Source organism: Micrasema longulum, unplaced genomic scaffold (assembly GCF_059751315.1).
Source record: "Micrasema longulum isolate JH-2025_06_02 unplaced genomic scaffold, ASM5975131v1 h1tg000097l, whole genome shotgun sequence".
In the NCBI taxonomy this organism is placed as follows: domain Eukaryota; kingdom Metazoa; phylum Arthropoda; class Insecta; order Trichoptera; family Brachycentridae; genus Micrasema; species Micrasema longulum.
The window spans coordinates 2,043,791-2,065,720 of NW_028277303.1; the positions used below are offsets into that span (position 1 = coordinate 2,043,791).

General features: G+C 32.3%; 1 pseudogene; it reads left to right on the forward strand.

Annotated features, from left to right (window-relative positions):
• Nucleotides 1–1,324: 1,324 nt before the first annotated feature.
• LOC148284698 (endocuticle structural glycoprotein SgAbd-2 pseudogene) lies at nucleotides 1,325–8,763 on the forward strand (annotated as a pseudogene).
• Nucleotides 8,764–21,930: the final 13,167 nt, after the last annotated feature.

Consider the following 21,930-nt stretch of genomic DNA (forward strand, 5'->3'; position numbering starts at 1 on the left):
GCAAAAGCGCACTATAGCATGGGATGCCCTCCCAGCAGAAGTGTAAAACTGTGAGAGTGAATTTATTGATGTTTCGGAAAAAAAAATACCCCGTGTACTATAAATGCGCAGCATGAGATGACGAAATTCATAGTTTTACTGAAATTCAATTATATAAAAAAATAAATTCAAAGAATCACTTTTTAAAGCGCTTTTGTGGCATTGTAATGCAACAATTACAATGTAATATAAGTAATACAAAATAGTAATAATAATTGTTTATGATTATGAAAGAAGCGACAAAATGGAGAGAAAGAAAAAATATTACAATCGTACGAATCATAACGGGAATATTTTTAGAAGAATACTAAATGTAGAATTTAATTGACTATTGAATTTTTAACGTTTTCGGTTTACGAATTTCATCGTCATCGTTCTCTTTCCACAGCTAATGAATTGAATCCGAAACATTTTGCATGGTATGCAAATGCGCTGAACATTAGACCACGGTATGGACATAATTATATTAATTTACTTATTTCTAATCCTTCAACTTTGCCTAAAATAGGACCATTTTTGAACATGCTAAATTCCTAAGCCGTGTCCGTTTCTTGGTTGAAATTATGGTTTTCAGATATGAAATGATTAGCTAATTCCAAGCAATTGTGAAAATCTATATATGAGAGGTAAACAACAGTTAGGCCAAAAACATCAACTTTTGAGGAGAGACAAATCAGTGATTTTTTGTGCATAAGCATCTGGTATTTTTTAATAAGAGGCATTAAAGTAAGTTTCTCTTCGATTATATACATGTTTTTCTGTGTTCTTAATACTGTAATATTTATTTTTAGTTTTTAGATGCTCAAAATAGAGATAAACTTATTTCCCCTTAAACACCTTTATGGTATATCAAATGTTGTATGAGAAATCAACAGTTAATCCGAAGGCTCGGGATAAAAAATAACACCATTTTATAGTTAGTGAAAAATCAGTTTTATTTATTAATTATATATTATAAATATTTTTTGTAATGATGATACACTTTGATAATTTTTAAATACCAAATTGTTAAAGAGGTTGCCTACACTACATTAACAATAGGTATTAATTTTCATTGGTTTATTGTCATAAAAAAATAGCTTAGATTTCTCAATAAACCATTACCAAAATATTTTTTTACACGAAATAACAAACTCTATTTTGTGACGTTTAGTAAAATAAAGTAGCTTACTGACTGTTCTGTGTCTACCGATTTCGTCGGGATACTAATTACACTGACATCTAAATCCCGCTACTGTAATTAGAGTCCTAACCCGGAGACGAGTACGTCTCGAAATCGGTGGACATGGAAAAGCCGGTAAGTGGTTATAAACAAATATTTACGAACATTTACTCAAATTTTTTACCACAATTTTAATGCGTTTAATATTGGAAATACGTTCATATATTATGATAAGTTTGTCACATTATTTGATTAATAATCGGAACTGAAAGAAAATACATCTGAATTTTCGGGACAAATCGAAATAACTGAAAGTGTTCTGTTCGGCTGAACACAAGTCGATTATTATACTTACATATACATCACTGTACCATATAATATAATATATGATATCATCACCATCGTGATTGTACTCGCTAAGTAAGTGAATCATTAGTTGAATGATTAATCCATGACAAATAGAGATAATTCCACGTTTAGATTGAATCATTAAATAATATGAATATTATTACCCCTACGTTACGCCGAACTTCCTTATTTAGGTTATAACAACATACAAAATTAATTAGCCATTTTTTTTTGTTTTGGACAGACTATCCATTACCAAGTAACACTGACTTGCCTTGGCTAAAAAGTTGTAGGTAATTTAGGAGAAGAAACAAGTACAGTCGATTATCGCGATCACCTTGTTTAGCTATTAGGCGCCGATGCGATGTTTAGTGAAAGAAAACGGTATTCGTATTGAGATCATCCATTAATCGTTGAGAAAGGAATTTTCTTAAGGGGGAATCTTCGGAGTAAAGGAGAAGGGAGAGACACTATATATATTTTCGTTCTATTCAAATAATATCACAGTATAGTCAGAGATCCGCTGATATAGTTAACAGCTTTGAACACTTTTCGTTCAATATGAAAATTGTAAGTTGTACAATATATTCATAGTTTCTTGATAAAAAAATCTCCTACTGTTAAAAGTTTTAACATTTTGATACCATTAAATAAAACTCATCACGATTTAAATTTTTTTTCTGTTGTGTGAGGCAATAACTTTATTATTGATTTCTTAAATATCCAATTGAAATAATTTTAATACTGCATACGATTCTTTATTGTGGAATCATAAGTTCAAATAGCAACTTGAAGTCGACGAATTTATTTATTATCATATTTGTACAGATAGAAGATTTGTGTTTATATTATTTTTCTTTAATATTAATATCGTAAATCTCAGATGATAAGTCTCAATTTTTATATATTCCCTAGACGAGTTGTTAATGTAAAGTTTGATAAAAAAAAATCGGTTGACATGCGACCCGCGTGGTCTTCGAACAATCAAACAATGAAGGCGGGGTGGGCGATTTACATTTAAAAATTATATCCTTGGGTAAAAACAACAAAATAAATAAACGTTAAAAAAGAATGTTAAAAAATTTCAGCTCATTTTATAATTAAAACCATACCATAATTGTTAATAGTATAATTATTGTTCTGTATCCAGGCAGATGTAGAATACAGTTCTGCGTGTGAAATAGAACCAGAACCTTATACAAGTGTGTTTTTGACTCGATGGCTGCTCTCAGGTAAAAATCTCGTCTATACGATAGGAAATCGATTGAAAATATGTCCGCCTCGTTGTGAAGCGGTTAGGGAGTTCGCCTAAACAGTTGAACTAAATACGTTGCATTTGGTTTACTAATGCAGTGCCCTATGGATCACTCGGTGCGGAAAAGGGAGTTATGATGATAATGATGGTATAATCCTACCTCATTCTTCTCAACCTCGTTAGAAAGGTAGCGATAGAAATTAAAAATTCATCCTCAAATTATTCCAGGCTTTGGTGACCCTCCTATTCGGCCTGGCCTCCTGCGGGCGTCTGGAAAGCCAGTACCTTCCCCCCAACTCCCAGTACCAGGGGGGCCTCCAGGGCTCGGCCCCCGCCTTCCGGGGCTCCGCCTACCAGGGCCACAGGACCCCAGAGAATGACGTTCCCATACTGAAGTATGTGAACAACAACAACGGAGACGGCAGCTACAACTACGCGTAAGTTATAAAAATATGTATCTATTGTTGTTATTTATTGACTCTTAATGTATTACGATTTATAGATATTGCAACAGAAATGGAGAATATTTTAGAGTCTGGAATATGGCAGCCTAAGCATTTACAGAGCTTAGAACCAGTAATTGACTAGTAGTGATCACTTATCATAGAATAACATTCAACATTCTGCCTAGGTTTTAACTTCCATATTTCTTCAATGAATGGTGAATAGTACACAGTATTCAAAGTTATAACACTTTTATCAGCCGATGTCAGGTCATAAGCCCTGTTAATTCCTAGACTACAACCACGCGGTAGTGAAAGGGGCCAATTGTATTAATTTACTAGTCATTCCGTCCGTGTTCGGATAGATAAAGAATACAGTTTTGTGTATAAAATAGAATCAGAATCCTGGACGAGCATTTTCGACTCGATGGCTGCTCTCAGGTAAAAATCCTGGGAAAGGAAATCGAGCGGGAATATGCCAGTCTCGTTGTGAAGCGATTGACATACTTGTCTACCGTGCTCGACGGCATCGGGTTCGATTTCTGAGACGGTTGACGGTTGACGAATATTTATTTTTAAAGGTGGTCTTACACTGAAGTATTTTATTATCTGAAACGTGAGACCCTTACCTTTTTGTAACAGATGATCGAGATACACTGCATTTAATTTAACAATACAGTGCCCTATGCACCATCGGGTGCGGTTGAGGATTTTACGATGGTGATAGTTATTCAAAAGATATTCATTTTCAAGTGAAATGTAATACTTACAGAAATATGCTTAAGTACTGTATGGTAGTTAGATAGATTATTTTTAAGAATAAAATAATGTAATTATAAAAATATACAAAGGTTTATAGATAATACGACTTTTAATCTAATTAGAATATTCACTAAAGTTGATTGATGAAAAGCAAACCCGACTTTTTCTGTTTCCTGCCATTAGCCAGTGTAAAATTGTTCTTTCATTCAGAGCCGTCTGGTGTTATGTTAAACACAAATAATGCAAACGTCCATTTTTTGTATGATTTATTCTAGTATCTTCCAGTATTAATGCCGGTATTTTTTTACAATAACATGAAATTTTTAACACCTTTGCCTTTGCTAATTCATTATTATAAACTCAAAATTTGACAGCTGTAGCTTCGACAACATGGCTGCTATACACTGTCAAAGTTCGAGCGCCCTATTGGAAAACTTTTTATACGCATTGTGATTTTTTTTACTTGAATTACTTGTTGGAACTGCATTTTATTTATTTTTTATTTTGATATATTTTTAATCAAAGATGAAAAGTTTTTTTTGCACTTAGAGACTTAATTATAGTCGTGAATTACTGCACAGAACACGCGGGCTTGAGAAAAATCACTTTTTTATTTTTTATGTTCCCACCGGGAATCGAACCCAAAACCTTCTGCGCGTGAGTCAAGCGTCTTAATTTAATTAAACCTCATTTTATATAATATATAATTTTAAATTATTTGCTATTTGTCTGGCCGTTCACGTGTGGACATATTATATGACAGTATTGTCTTTTACCCGCTCCGTGAACAGCCTCGACGCTGGGACAATGCAAAAATTCGGGCGAAACGAATACACGACGGCGTTTGTTAATATTATTAATTTTACACGAAGATGTATTGGAATTGTTATAGAGCGAACTTAATAAAAAAATATAAAAAATATGCCTTTATTTTCAGTATTTTTAGTAGCGATACGTTCACGTCAAGTAAATCGCTATTGTCACAAGGTCCCATCCGTTCGTGTTTGCACGAGGACAATGTGGCCGCTGGCAGCCTCGCGCAGTAGTACGGGTAATCATTGTACCGCGGAGATAGTCTGCCTATGTCAGAGGCGATGTCTCGGGACAATTTTTTGTCCTACAAATTTGTGCTTACACGTGGACAGTGGTCGAGTCCCGGGAAAACAATATTGTATCGTCTATTAGGTAAGAGCCTTTCAAGTAATGCGCTTTGTACGGTTCTCCCGTAAACCGAGTACCTACGTCATTATAATGGAATTAAGTTTTCAAGTTTTAGCAGAGTATAGTTTCCGCATATCGACCATTAGATCCGGGAATCGTAATAATACCTACCACTGAGCCACTTATGACGTATTCGTATTGCATCCCAATTAGTACGACCCTCGGGGTTCCTAAATCACTAACTCTACTTAAGGAAGTAATTGCAGACGGAACAAACAAACATAAGAGGTGGAAGATTATAGGATTAATTTATTATTATTATGTTTATTCGCAAACAAAAACTGTTTATATTTATTTATTTTTCCTGCTACTCATAGTTATTCTAACTATAAAAAATATTTAGTTTCTCCCAATTTCAAACGGGACAAATGTCCCATGGATAACTCCATCGTAACCAACATAGTAATAGTGTTATAATTACTTGTATTTAAATATAGGTTACAAATTAAAAATACTCCGTACCAATGGGGAAATATCAGGGTTTTCTTAACAAAAAAAAGAAAAAGTAATTTAAAGTAATAAAAATCTATAAAATACTGTCGGAAAAAAAAATTTTTTTTTTGCTAATAGTAGCATAAAAATTATTTTTAAATTTGTAATTTTGAATTCCCGCAAAAATGGTCATTCCATTTGCCACGCCCCTAATACTTCACGATTCATGTTATTTGTTCATAGCCATTGAAATTTGTATAGAACATTATCACGAATCTTGACGTCACAACAACCAGGTTGCGTTGCGTTTTTCTTGCAACGTATTTTTATGAAAATTATTTTTTTCCATTCATGTATAAAAACATTTCTCCCCAATGTCCACATTGATTTTGGAAATGTAATTAATTATTATAAATCCATCTCATATATTTGTATCGGTATTCATAGTATGTATGTGATATTTCCCTATTATAGAATCGTCAAAAAATAACTAAAATCGAATCGTGATAATATAATATTTCATGGAACCTTATCATTAAATCTAATGGTAAACAGGGTACAACATAGAATTAAGAATTTCTTAATTCTACGGTACACAGTATTAATTATTGTAAACTTATTTAAGCGTATCTATATCAAATATATATAAAAGGCAATGCTCGAATGGTTGTCCTCGATGGACTGAATAACTACTGAACTAATTTATGTGCGGTTTTCTGATAAATTAACATCTTTGCCACGAAAAGGTTTATAGTTCATAAAATCTTAAATATATTATTAAGTACAAAAAAATTAGGAGCGCAAATGGTTTTTTCAGGGTTGCACCCGCTGAGAAAGCGTTTACAAAAAAAAATGGACAGATGTTATTTTTTTTGTTTACAAAAAAGTTGTTTTTTTTATGTTTACATACAATATTCGTTTTTTCATGGATCCCAATCAGATCATTTAATTGAATTAATTATAATTTCTACCCGTTTATTTCTTTTTACTGGATTTTTGGTAATACTAAAATAATATCAACTAAAATTCGATACATTTTTGGAAAGCGTATTCCTAACTAAAGTGCACCCCTGAGCAGAGTTTGACATTTGCTAATAGAATTCTATATTATAAAATGAATTATTTTTTGTTTTAGAATTCAAATATAAACAAGTTCTAAGGTACCAACTTAAATTCAGTACTTGAAAATGAATTATTTTTAGTTCTGGAAATCAATCATGAACAAGTACCTAGGTACCTGCTTACCAATGAAAAGTTACATCTTATTTTACGTTTATCCGAACGGATATGAAGATTCTAAATTACATTCCTATGAACATCCGCAAATATATTTAATAAATCCGTAGTCAGATGGCAGAAGGAACCATCTGTATTTTTGTCTATGTTTAAGTTTTCAAAAGTTTTAATTAAGATTTCAGTAAATACACGCAGAAAAAAAATCAGCGTCATTTAAAATGGTAATTTATTATTGAAAAGCAACACTAAAATATTTTAGTTTGTGGATTAAAGTCTCTAAATTGAGACGTATTTCAGCTCTCCTGAACATTTTTGAAAATTGCAGTTAGTCCCTTCTCCCATCTGACTACCGAAATACTTTTCGAGCGTTGGAAGAAATATTGCACAAGACATTTTGTCAAAATCAAATCTTTTATTATTATCGGTATGTTTTATAATTTATAATAATTATGTCTCATTTATTTACTATTAATGGCATATTTTCTAATTTATTTTTATGATTCAATTTTTATTATTATTACTCGCATGTTTTCTAATTTATATTTATATTGATTTTTTCTAATGATATTATTATTCTTTGAATTTATTAAGCATCATTTAATGATATTAAAAATATTTTTAAAAAAACATGAAAAAAATAAGGTCCTTCCTAAACACAGGAATTTCCTAGCTAGTCGGGACCTGAAACAAATAAACTCTGTACATTTTAAAATTGTGAAATACATAAATAAAAAAATAATAAAAAAAAGAAAAAAAAAAATATAACTGATACTAATTCGTACACTAATACTGAACGCGGTAACACTCTTAATATATTTCAAAGCACCACAGAGAGTGAAATAGGGGAAATTATCAATAAAATGAAAGAAGGTTCATCTCTGGGGTTCGATGAAATTTCTGCTAACACATTAAAACACATTACTAAACAAATTTCGACACCGCTAAAACATATAATAAATATAAGTTTCAAAAGTGGTTTATTCCTATCCAATTATAAGAAAACTATTGATACTCCAATAGTTAAAGCAGGAAACCCTGAAGAAATAACTAACTACTGACCTATATACTCGTATTTATAAAAATCTAAAAAAAGAATTGGATATTCAAAATTATACGAGTATAAATTCTAATAAATAAATAACTTTAACAGTGTAATTCACTCTCCAAAAACAATAGTTAGTCTCTTTTTTTAGAGAGTTGTAGTTATAACATTTACTAGATGTATTAAAGTAAATTTTTATAGATTTAAAAAAACATATACCACTTATAAAATAGGTATATGGATTAATAAAAATAAAAAATAAAAATTATTTCAAACTTTCGGTCAAAAATTAGAGAAAAGATGATGGAAAGACGTCAATATTTAATTTTTCAATAAACAATATTAATTTCAAAGCCGCAGTAGTCCTGGCAAATATTTTTATGACGATTTTGCGTTCCCTGGGCTTTTAATAACGTCATTCATTTACACAAACTCTCCTTTATGCAGCACTGTAATTATTTAACAAAACAAATTAATTTTCAAAGTACGTACTGCATTTGTTTTTTTTTATTCTAGTTACGAGACCGGTAACGGCATCGTGGTGCAGGAGGACGGGTACCTGCAGGACGCTGGGGGCGCGCACGAGGCGCAGGCCGTCCAGGGCTCGTACTCCTACCCCGGGCCGGACGGGCGCCTGCTCACGGTGACCTACACGGCGGACGAGAACGGCTTCCGCGCGCAGGGCGAGCACCTGCCCACGCCGCCGCCCGTGCCCGAGGCCATCCTCCGCTCGCTCGACCTCATCCGCCGCGAGGAGGCCTCCCACCAGTCTCACTCCGACGGCCGGCAGTCCTTCGACTCGCACAATGGATACAACTACTAAAGAAATCCTCAATAATGCACCCCGTCAATATCTATAATTATTTAATTATTGATATAAAAACAAAAAAGAAACACAAAAGGCATCAATCACATGCCCCACCTCCGTTAAAATAGTCATAACTCAAATATAAACTAATTTTGAAATTAAATAAAAATAAACTATTTAAATAACTATCATATGATATTATTCTAAAAAATAGACAAAATTCTAGCCTTAAAATTACTTAAATATTTAAATTTTCAGACCATTTCTTAAAAGTCGTAAATAACTTGTCCTGGAAAAATGGAAATCGAGTTGTGGTAGAGTGGGATTTGAACCTCGGACCTTTTGCCCGTGAGTCCACAATACTACCACGGGACCACAACTAATCTTAAATTAAACAGCTTGATAGCTTTTTGGCATGCTATACTAACGCTTGTATTTTAACGCGGCAATTCTCAAACAGTGTCATATTTTAACTATTTTCTACATATCTATCGAGATGCGTTTTTAAAAACGTAGTGGCATTTTTCGATAAAGAAAAAAAAACATAGTTTTAAGACAAGACGTTATTTTAGTTTTAAGGCTCTCATAGAATAACCGTTTTCTGAGTTATGACTCTTTTTTATCGGATGTTCGGTGTTTTCTCATGTGTTATTTTTTTCTGACAGGGTGTTAATACGTGGTTTACGAAGAAAAAAAAATGTTTTTGGAAATATGTCTTTGGAATTATGGAACTATACTTGAATTAGTTACGGATGTCTTATGTTAAGATATCCGTAAATTATTTATTACTAAAATAAAATTATTAACTTTAATAACGACATGCATTTTTATTATCTACTAGCGGACCCGACTTTTGCTTTTCTTAAATATGTACTATATATGTTTCAAAATAAGAATTCTTGGCTTGGACCATATATTTATTTATTATATATGCGGCGTAAGCCAATTACAACAGTTACATGAAGAAACATAAATGCAAGAAATTGAACAAAAAGAACATAAAACTATTTAGCAAAGACAAACAAGGGCAAAACAATAATTGGATACAATATATTTTTAAAAAAAACGAAAGACCTAAAACTTTAAGCTAAACCATGCCAATCCAACTTCATCCCACACTGTTTAGTCACGAAGAGATCTACGAAAAGCCGGAAGATCTATCCCAAAAAATTCCAAGTCGTGTGATGAATTGACTAATCTACACATTCTGGACATTGGGGCATAGAAACCAAAGTTGCTCTTAGAAGATTTTATAAATAGCAGATTTTGACTTCTGGTGACACTGTTGGGAACATGAAAAGAGGGCCGGATCAGAATCGCAGAGTTATTTTGTCCGGCCTTTAATCATATTGGAGAAATAATAGAGAGAAAAATTGATAGTTAAGATGGACGCTGATGTAAACAATGTGCCAGCAAATTTTCAGATGGAACTTATTAAGCTTCAGGAGGATTTAGCGCCGAAATCACAATTTGACAACATTGCTTTGACGGATTTTTATAAATTACTAGCGTACCCGACAGACGTTGTCCTGCCCAAACGTTGGCTTGCCTGCTATTAGCTGGTTGAACAAACGTTTTTTTCGTATATTTATTTTTGCCTTTATTGAACTACTTATGTATTCGTAATAAGGGTTAGTTTTTCGTTTTATCTCATCGTGTGATTGACTAAGAGGCCTCGTCGTGTTGAAATCAAAATCGCGCAAAAATCACTACTCTAGTGCCATTATCCATAGAGAAAAGACAGGAATACGTGTTAATAAAGAAAAGTCAGACCGCGTTTTACCATGAGCATTCTGAAATTATGACACTCAACTCATGCTCAACGCGAATTTAGTCATTCTTTAACCGCTAGTCGGGTGTTGACGTGACCGTGACCATTAATTCGAAACCAAAAGAAAATAAAAATGACTGTGTCGTCTAAAACTGTCCGGATAAAAGGAAAAAGACTTTTCATTGATAAGTAGGTACCTAGGTACTTGTTTATGATTAAATTCTAAATCATAAAGTAATTGATTTTCAAATATTTAATTCTTTTTGCAAATGTCAAACTCTGCGCTATATACCAACAATGGTGCATTTTGTGTAAGAATCCGTTTTTTAAAAATGTATTGAATGTCAGTTAAAATCATTTAAGTATTTTTTAAAATCTTTTAAAAATAAGTTAGTATGTAGAAATTAAGAAATTTCAAGAAAATAAATTTAGTCCCCACTAAAAATAATTTATGTTTGTAAACGTTGAAATACAATTTATTTTTATATACAAAAAAAACAACATCCTCTAAATTTTCCAATATTTGCATTTTAGTCGAATGCAACCCTGGAAAATTGATGAAAAACACATTCTCTCCTAACTTTTTTCTGATGAACATATTGAAAATATTATTATTTACAAACCTCATTCACGTAAATCAGATTATTTTGCAAAAAAATCGCATGTAAATTAGTCCAACAATGTTTTCAGACTGGCTGGATTTTCTCCCTATGAGTTGTTCATAGTTAAATTTGTTGTGACAGAGAGGGAAAACATTTTTGAGAAGGGAATATGGTAGTCTGGGCATTTACAGAACTTATGACCTGCCATTGGCTGATTTTAGTGGCCACTTTTCACACTGTGTAACATTCACCATTCTGTCTATGTTTAAACATCCAAATTTCCTGAAGTCTTTCATCTGTTGACTTTTGTGAAGTAAAAGAGCTGAAACCTTTATCATGTGGGATTCCCCTCTCAAAAATGTTTTTCCTCTCTGTTACAACAAATTTAAATATGAACAACTCCTAAGGGAGAAAATTCAGCCAGTCTGCAATCATTTGGACGAACTCAAAACATCGTTAAATTTACTACCTGGCAAAAGAAGCAGTGTAAAAAATTGTTTTCAGCCGTTGCCTAGTAGGTGAATTGGTTCAGCCGGATGAATCTCACCCACATGATAAAAGTTTCAGCTCTTTTAGTTGACAAAAGTCAACAGATGGAAGAACTGAGGAAATTCGGATGTTTAAACATAGGCAGAATTGTGAATATTTATTGTGTAGGTAGACAATTGGTATAGCATTCCATATTTAATTTGGTAATGTATCCAAAATAAAACAAGTTTATTGGATTATTATTCTACTTTAGTTTTTATAAAATATACAAAGGGTATATTGTGACGCGTTTTGTCTTGTTAGGACATTTTCAAACAAACTCGTGTCCGATACATTACCAAAATAGAATTGTGAATATTAAACAGTGTGTAAAGTAGCCACTTAAACCAGCCAGTGACCGTTCATAAGCCCTGTAAATGCCTTGACTACCATATTTCCTTCTCAAAAATGTTATCCCTTTCTGTTGCAACAAATTTTAATCAGTCCAGTAGTCATTGAGCCTATAAAGGACAAACATACATACATTCATATATATATATAAAGATAGATAGATAGACAAATCATCCCATTGTCTTAGAAGGAATGCTGTTCCTTTCGATCTGCATTTAAGAATTATTATAAATATTCAATAGTGGACTTCTTGTATAAGTTGTGTGCACTAACAGTAAGAGTGTGTAGGCGAGGAAGTTGGTATATTCAACATAATAAATATGAATTTAATAATTCTCTATACCTATACCTTGGTTGTAAATCCCTTTGAAGATGTATACTTATTAAACGTATTCTTATCAATACTATCCACCAACGTTTCATAAAAACATAATTCAAATATTTTCATTACTTTAAGAGCCATTCAATTGCATATTCTCTCGTTGAAAGTAGTTTTTCCGTGGCATATTTGATTTGCTCGTTATAAACCCTTTTCAAATTCAACGCGGAAATCAATTAGTTCCGGGATTTCCACCCACCAATGTGAAAATGGCGCTTAAAGCGTTGCAAAAATCAATAACCGTGAAAGAAAAGGAAACTGCGTCGATTGCAGAAATTGCTACCATCCAAATATTGTATTTGTAATATTAAAAAACATTAAAAATAGAAATGTGTAATCAAATTCATAAAAATAAATAAAGTACCGTTTTAATATTTGTAGCGATGTTAAATTTTACTGGACTATTATACAACAATTCTTTAATGGGCTGGTTATTAGTACGCCAATCAACAGACAGCGCATCGAACCCAAGAAATAACGTTACTCTCAAAAACAATGTATAACTATGCAGCTGCCGAAATTTCAACCAATTTCAATATATTTTGACAAAGTTTTGTAAATCAATTCCATGTTATTAAAAAATAAACAAGCATCACGCTGCGGTTCATTGTGACTTTTTGAGAGGAAAGACAAATTAAGTTATCAAACGAAAGATGGATTTTATTTATATATTCAATCTTATAATCAAACAAAATATTTATTATTTATTACTACTTGACATGCCATTTTTAAGGCTTGTAATTATATTAAATAATGTTACGTAAAAGCAAAATATCTTGTACACCAGAAAATTTTCTTTCGAATGACGTATTTGACTTATACTTTTTAACTTTTAGTTTTCATTTTTAAATTTGGAAAAAAATTGAAAAACTTACTGTTGTGTTAAAGTTAACATAGATATTGTCTGCCCTTCAAGCACAAGTGGAATAAATTTACATATTATTATAGTATGAAATATATTTAGGATAAATAAGGTATAATGTCGGATATAGACATTTATTTAAACTGACTTTAAAATGTTTCCGACTGGGCGGAAAAACTCATCATTATTTATTTATTTATTTATTAATTTACACGCCCTACGGGCTTTTACATATATTAAAAATTATATTCAAGTGCAGCAGTGAAACATAAGTATATAAATTTAGTTAAAATAAAAGATAACATAAGAAAAGCTAAAAGATACAATAATAAGTAAAAATCAGGAAATGTACCAACATTGGTTCAGCCGGATTCTCTTTCCGCACTAAATGGTACATAGGGCACTGCATTGGTAAACCAATCTCAGCGCATCTTGATAATTTTTGTTACATAAAGATAAGATGATCAGTCTTACGCTTCAGTCCAGGAACTAGGAAATATTCAATTGTCAAAACACCCTTTTATTTAAATATATCATATCAACCATGTCGGGAATTGAACCCGAGACCTCTCGAATGTAGACCTCGTGGTGTAATGGTCAGCGCGTTTGCCTTGCATTCAAGAGGGAGGAAAAACTACTGCGAGTTTTTCTTATCCAGAAATTCGAAGTGAAGAATAGTTAAACTGCCTTTAAAGTGTTTGTATATCCTTTGTAAAAGCAAATGGAAAACTTAACAAGTTCGCTTCTTTATATTGCAGCAACTAGATCAACCATATACAACTTGTCGCTTCAAATTCATGCAAAATCGCCATGACAACGTACTTTTCCATTTTGACTTTTTTACTCGTATTTTCGTAAAATTATCAATATTTAATTATTTTTTTGTAGCTTGGTTGCGCCGATAATATATACTTATGTATTTTTAGATAAATTAAGATAAAGGTTAGATGAAACAAAGAGCATGGTAGCCTCAAGACAGCCAGTACGATGCAAACTTGCAATAGACAATAAAATAATTGTACAAGTAAAACACTTTAAGTACTTGGGTGTTGAGATATTCAGCAGCATCAAGGAGAGCAAACTACGGGTTTATAAAACCTGCATTAGACCTATCATGACATACGGTATTGAAACAAGGGCTGACACTACTGGAACAAAAGTCTCCTAAGAACGAGTGAAATGAAAACTCTCCGAACTTTTGCACTTTTTTGATTTGCTTCTCTCAATGCGAGAACGACAATCCGAGACAGAGTAAGGAACTCCGAAATAAGAAGAATCTGCGACATCAAAGATGTTGTGTGACGGGAAAGATCAAGAAGACGTTTCTGGAGAGAGCACGCGGAGAGAGCAGATTCAGAAAGAGTGGTGAATATACGAGTAGTGGTCGGTGCAATACCAGTTGGCAGCAGACCCCCCGGAAGACCACCAAAAAGATGGCGGGACAGTTCAACGTCCACATCCTAGGAACAGGCTCCGAGCAATAACAGGGCGCTGTCCTAGAGGAAGAAGAAGATTTAGATTTATAATTTTATGTGTATTTTACATTACCCATATTTAACAAAATAATTTCTTCCGCATCTGTTCTCGTGTACCTTATCCGCCCAGTGGTAAGTAACGAATTAACCACCATGTCATCGAGACAACCGCAATTAGCTTAACCGCTCTGCATCCGCGCTACTGCTACCGCATCTCCGCGTAGTCGTCGAATTAAGTGAAAAAAGTTAAGTGTCCCAAGCCATCTCTCAGCCTCCAGTCAACTCAACAGGATCGATCCGCGAAGTAAGAGATTCTTATAACTTTTTTGCTGGGATCCAAACCTATCGCCTCAATTCCTTTCACTGCGCCGCACCGCAAAGCCACATGGCCTCTCCGTAGCTATGCTTTTTTATATTATTTTACTATCGTTTTTTTTTTGCAAATTGCAGAATTTTTCATGCATCATCATCATCATCTTGTATGATACTTTAATAAATTAATATTTGGATATTAACATATCAAATCATTAAAACACTTTTAATTTGTCAAAATATAAAAATGAAAACGTTTTATCGATCAATTTAACGTCAATTGTTCACATTCTTCTCTTTTCACTGATTTATAGATTTTTTTCTAAAACCTTCTGGTTGGCTTTTTTCTGAAAACATTAATGGAGAAAATATTTTTTCGTATATTCACTATTGACGCAGTGTTCATTTATGAAGGTTGAAACCTACGTCACGTGATTAAGGTTTGAGCCAGGAATGCGCAGTGGGAACATTTGAAATTTTCCATTGAACCTTCGAAATGCTTACCTTCACATAAAAATGACGCAATTCAAACAAAAAAATAAATGCACAGTTATATTAGAATGTGTTATTAATGAAAACTCAGATCAAGAAAAAAAATAGTAACTATAAAAATATGAATACCGTAAAAAAACAAAACTACGTATTTTTAAACATCTATCAAAAACATGATCATTTCTTTTAGTATAATATCCGAAAAGAGTAGCTATTTCTACTCTTTCTGCATTTCCCTTGCGTTTTGAATAAAAATATAATTAAACAAGTTAATTTCTTCAACAATATTTAAATATTTTAAATATGGTCAAATGTTTGTAGACAAGGCTGTATTTCACTCTCTGGGAGTTATTAAGATTACAATTTATTGTTAGTGAGGGAAAATATTTTTGAGAAGGGAATATGCAAGTCTAAGAATTTTCAGGACTTATGATTTTAATTTATTCGAGTTTTTCATCTGTTGACTTTTGTGAAGTAAAATAACTAAAACCATTATTGACTTGTGAGTGGTTCATCCAGATGGAAATGTTGAGGAAATGTGGATGTTCAAACATAAGCAGAATGGTTCATGTTGCAACGTATAAAGTGGCGACTTAAACCAGCCAATTACATGTCATAAGCCTTGTAAATGTTCACTTTTAAATTCCCTTCTAAAACTCTCTTCCCTCTCTGCTGCTATAAATTCCAATCTTGATAAAAAGTTGATTTCGCCCTGGAGGTGAAATCAACTTTTCTCTACAAACATTTGGACATGCTCAAAATGTCGTTAACCCCTATAGTGTTTTTGGATGTCATTGTCTTAATTATTCATTCGTTTTCCGCAACAACAAAAAACATTAAATCACAACACAATAAATATAATCATCAATAAATATAATAGTATAATTGTAGTCAGTTATTATTATTGACAAATATATTGAAATGATCTGAAAGAAGAATTTTTGCAGATTATATTTATTTTTGTAAAACAGGTAAAGGGAGACGAGTCACGAAAAATATGAAATGAAGTTAAGTATGACATTCGACTGGTAGTTTTTTTTTTCTACAGGGCAAAGGGAGATGAGTCAGGTAGAAAAATTATATCTTGACATATTGGATGGAAACATACAGAGTTAAGTCACATAATGCATAAAGTCACATGCACTTGGAGACAAGTCCAGTTGTGCCCATTTGCATTTTTCTCTTTCGATAATTTTGCCATGGAAAAGGGAGACAAGTCGAATTGTCTCTGTTTTGTGATTACATGACGCCGTTTCTCCACTATTTTCCGAAACTTACGTGATCAGCTGTGTCGATTATTGTTGTTAGTGTTTTAAAATGTATAATAAAAGAACGAGATACATTATTTATTTATTTTATTTATTTATTTATTAATGAAATCATACAGTCTTTATATAAACAACAAGGTACAAAATAACAATTTTAAAAAGTAAGACCAATTACAGATTTCACACTAATGAATGCAGGAGGAGAGGGGAAAAATAATTTAATTCTAAAAAAGTAAAAATAAAAATATTCCATAAAAAGTTCATTTAAAGGAGAAGACATTGTAAAGCTACTCTACTTTCCTCCCTCTCTCTCTGCTTCCATGAACATTTCAATTTAATTGTAAAAAAAAAATCACAAGTAACAATAAATTATTCGATGCAGGTAGTAGATGTAGGTAAGTATAAATTAAGAGTTAAATTAAATTATTAAAATTAAAAGTAAAAGTTAAAATTAAAATGAAAAGTTTAAATTAAAATTAAGTTAAAAGTTTAAATTGAAAGTTAAAATTAAGAATTAAAATTAAAATTAAAAATTATGACATTTACAAATTCATAAACGCACATATTGTTTTGATTTGCGTCAATACCTCCCTATTCCACTTTTAAATTGATGTATAGTTTTTTATAAACATTTCTTGTGGGTTTTTGATTGAACTATTTATGACCGCTTTGCTCGCAATGCAACATAGTAGTACATGGGGCATAAATGTGTGGGTGGTTGTGACGCTAATCAAATTCCTCATAAGGTGAACGACTTACTTTATCCATGTCCACTACCTAGGAGGAGCACATGATGTCCACAAAATCTCTTCAGGCCTCTCTGTCTCAGGATGTATCCCGCAGTTCATACATGAACTGCCTACGAACTGTCAGCGTGGACGTCCAGGACTGCGGGAACCTAATGCCTTGTAAATAAAGCGAGCGCGGTTACTCTCGGAAGGCATCCGAAATATATGGACCAGCCAGCTGTACCGTCTCAGCTTGGTGACGGTTGACATCGGAGGTAGCTGGGTCCGTTGTCTTATTTCCACATATTCTCAAAACTCAAGTCTATTGCTTACGGCGAATAGATGCTATACTGGCATTGTATAGGCAACATTTGGTTTTCACTGAATACATTTATGATCTCCAGATAGCTTTCATAATGTTGAGTGTAGAGTCTGCTAATCCTAGCTGCAGTTCTAGCTCTTTTTAAAAGCTGCTATTTTCCGTTATGCACACTCAAATTTAAAACTAGGCCTTTTCGATAACTCGGCCTTACAGCCAGATGATGCTGGACATCTAGGCACGAAATGTTACACAAAAAGTTAGTTTTTATAATATTTATTTTAAAACCAATCCTTGCGTAATTCCTACCTATTCAGCTTTTTAACAATTACTTGAACACCCATGTCTGAGAAGTCAAAAATAACCGCGTCATCAGCATCCCTCTATAATAGTAACTTCTCGGGTATTTGTGATAAAGACTTACGACTGTTTTAATCAAATGCGCAGAACAAATTTCTGTTTTACTGTGTCCATAACTCAAAATTTATAATGTTTGAGTTACTGCAATCTTCTACTCGGTGTGCGATATATTTTGACAAATTTCCCCAAGTAACTTATATTTGCACTTATAGAACTTAAATAATGGTTATTTAGGAGTAACTAGGTACTTTCTGATGCCTTACGCACTTTTACTAAAATCTGACATAGGATAAATTATTGCCTTAAATAAATAACATAACATTTGAATATATAGTCAAAAATATTTTAAGAAATTCGGTTTTCAAAATATTTATACGAATAGACATAATATTATCAATAAATAGATATTTTATCGACAGTGCTTTGACATCTGTTGGTGCAACGGGAAAGCTTGAAAATGTTATTTTCACGTTTTTGGTGAATAACTAGGATAAATTGGACAAATCGATAGTCCAGTCTCCAGTTACTTATTAGTGAGACAAAGTCTGAAAAATCGTTTATTTCATTTAAGTATACACTTGTATGCTCAATTTCCCCCTCAGTCTAAATGACTTTTCAGATAATAATGATTCTTTATTTCGTTAATATAAGGATACTGATTTTTTTTTTTTAATTAAATAAAGTAGGTTAAAAAACACAAAACTATAAAAACAGAGTTTGAAAAAAAACATTTTTTAGGAGTGCTATCATACCTTAATGTGGTCGAAAATTTAACAACTGACCAATGTCTAAAGAAGTTGAATAAAAATAACAATTGCGAAGTGTCACGAAAAAAATTAATACTAAAAAACTGGCACATAATTAAATGGCGATATTGAATTATTTTTTAAGGCACAAATCAAATTTATTTTAGGTATCCATAGAAATATTAGTTTTCTCATCATTTGTAAGCTTGTAAATTGGAGATGAACTAAAAATCCGCAATAACATTATTTTAGATGGATACAATTGTTTATTTAAATATTTTATGTGGTTACGGGGAAAAGAATTTTGTTTTTTTTAAATAGCAGTAGATACATATACCATTTATAATCATATTCAGTTTTGAAATTCATGTCCTCAAGGTGGCAGCAGTTAGCAGCAATACACTATCGAGGATGATCTCTAGAGCTCGTGAACATCAGTTGGAATAAGCAAGATTTCCACTACCAGGCTGAAAATAATCCCGCATCATTAAGGAACGACAGCTTCATTCCCCTAATGTATGTTGCATAATATCACAATTTTCAGTAATTGCTAGTTAAAATATCTACATTTCAGAACAGATAATTAAAATATAAATTAAATTACCTATAGTTTATTCTGAAACACATGTTGCTAATTAACATTACACATTAATATTCTGAACTCAAAACATTATATTTATGATAGGTGGTACGTCTCATTTCTTTTTCTCCTGCAAGCAATGTATATTGTTTATTTATTTATTTATTTATTTATTTATTAACGGACATTGTCCATGTATACAATTTATAAGGTTTAAATATTACAATAAAAGAGTAGTTTAAAACATTTAAAGAAAAAAGAAAGAAGCATTGACAAACATAAGGGACATCGAGACAAGATCTGGACTATTTATTTAGTGCTCGTTTAAATCGTTGTAAACTTAAACCAAAAAAGTCCAAATCCTGTCTTGAGTTAACAATACGACAAAGGCGGGTCATTGGAGAATTTAGGCCATAGTTTGTTCTATGCTGATCGATGAACAGTACTTCATTGTTTCTCAATCTACGAGTCGGAATATTGAATTTTACTTGTCCCAGTAATGATGGAACATCGATTATACCATTTAGTATGCCGAACATATATATGGAGTCAATATTAGTTCTACGTTTTTGTAGACTAGAAATATTTAACATTGACTCCAACTCCAACTCCAACTCCAACTCTCTCTCCAAATCTAAGGGTTGTTTCCAGTTGTTTAAATTGATGAAACCTTTCTGAAAGGGCTGTTTTTATTTCTTCTAAACACAATAAATACTGTTACATTGCTATATCATTGGTTTCAATTTTCCTTAGTAAGTTACTAACGCATGAAGTTAGTGGCACTTGTTTGTACCACGAATTCTAAACTAGGGTAAAGTCCACGATATGTTACTTGCATTATATCTGTGAAGTTGGTTAGACTTTTTGATTCGTTTTTCAAACGCTTGTCATGGGAACGGCGTATAGTAAAAAAATACCGTTGGCGCCAGGCACCATTATTTTTCTTTTTATTCCGTGGCTTAGATTTTTCAGATTTTTTATAGATTACGAGGCGAGACGGAAATGGCGTCTTTTTATTTTTTATTAAATGAAAGCTTTAAATAAAAACAATTGTATCTAAATGTGCAAGCGGGTTAGATCATTTCTCACGCGGGTCACTGCGTGACCTGCGGGTCCCTCGTTTGCCATCCCTGCCCTTGGAGGTTATCAACATTTACAATATTGCAACAGAGAGAAAACTTTTTTGAGAAGGGAACACAGAGGTCTAGAATTTTACCGGGCTTAAGACCTAAAATTGGCGGGTTAAGATTTTCCCTTTTTGAAAATGTCATCCCTTTCCGTTGCAATATAAATATGTCAATATAGATATCCAATTCAGACCTATTTACATCGTGAATATATGAAGTTGCTTTCGAATACTTTGTGATAATTAATGCGCATAACTGTAAAGGAAAATAAGGCAAGGACAAAATGAATTAGTGTAGATCGTAAGCAATATATTAATTGAAGAAGTAAAATGTAATACATACACTTGACGAAAAGGGTGATTTTTCAATTATTGAATTCAAAAAGGGCTCAAAACCTGCGTACTGACATGCTTATTAAAAGAAACATACTTTGAAAAATTCTGCATTGCACACTTTGTAACGCAAAGGACCTAAAGTTTTGAAAAAATGTCAAAAATATATATGTAACTTTTTTTACTTCTAATAGCCTCTAATGAGGAACTTCAGCCCTACGAGAAATTGGATACAAAAATTGTTTTCTTGCGCGCGGTAAAAGTTAGATCATTAAATTGTGAAGCAAAGTTTCTTGAAAATGTACAAAAAAATTTTTTTAATAAAAACGCACTCTTTGATTGACGTCACTGGTTCATATGGACCAACCAATGATGTAAGAGCTGTGAAAGATATCCGGTTGGCTTACCGTAAACGAAAAAATGGGAAGAACTAACAGAGAACAACCTCTGACATCACACGTGGAGTTATTTCAGAAATACAAAACTTTAAAAATTATAACGCTGATGAGATACATAAAAAAAAAATTTTTGGCTTAGTTTAACAGTCTATTAACAAATATTTTTTTTTTAAAAGACACTGAACTTCCTCATTACTTCACTCGAGTTCCCTGATGATAGAAAAATATGTATTTAAAGACATATTGAGTATACACAAAAAGTAATTTACAAAAAATATATACATGTAGTAAGTTGATATGCAGAAATAAAGAAAATGTAAGGAAATGTATCCGTATCAATGATAGTTTTAATTTCTAATAATATAATAAAATATGGTAGGTATAATATGTAAAGTTTTTCAAATAAAAATATTATGAATGTAGATTAAGTATGAAACAATGGAAGCAATATGTGAGAACATCACTATAGCCCTTACAGGGCACTGCAGATTGAACAAACGCCTTGTTAGAATTAACCTTTCCGAAACTTCTAGATGTTGGTTCTGCAGCGCA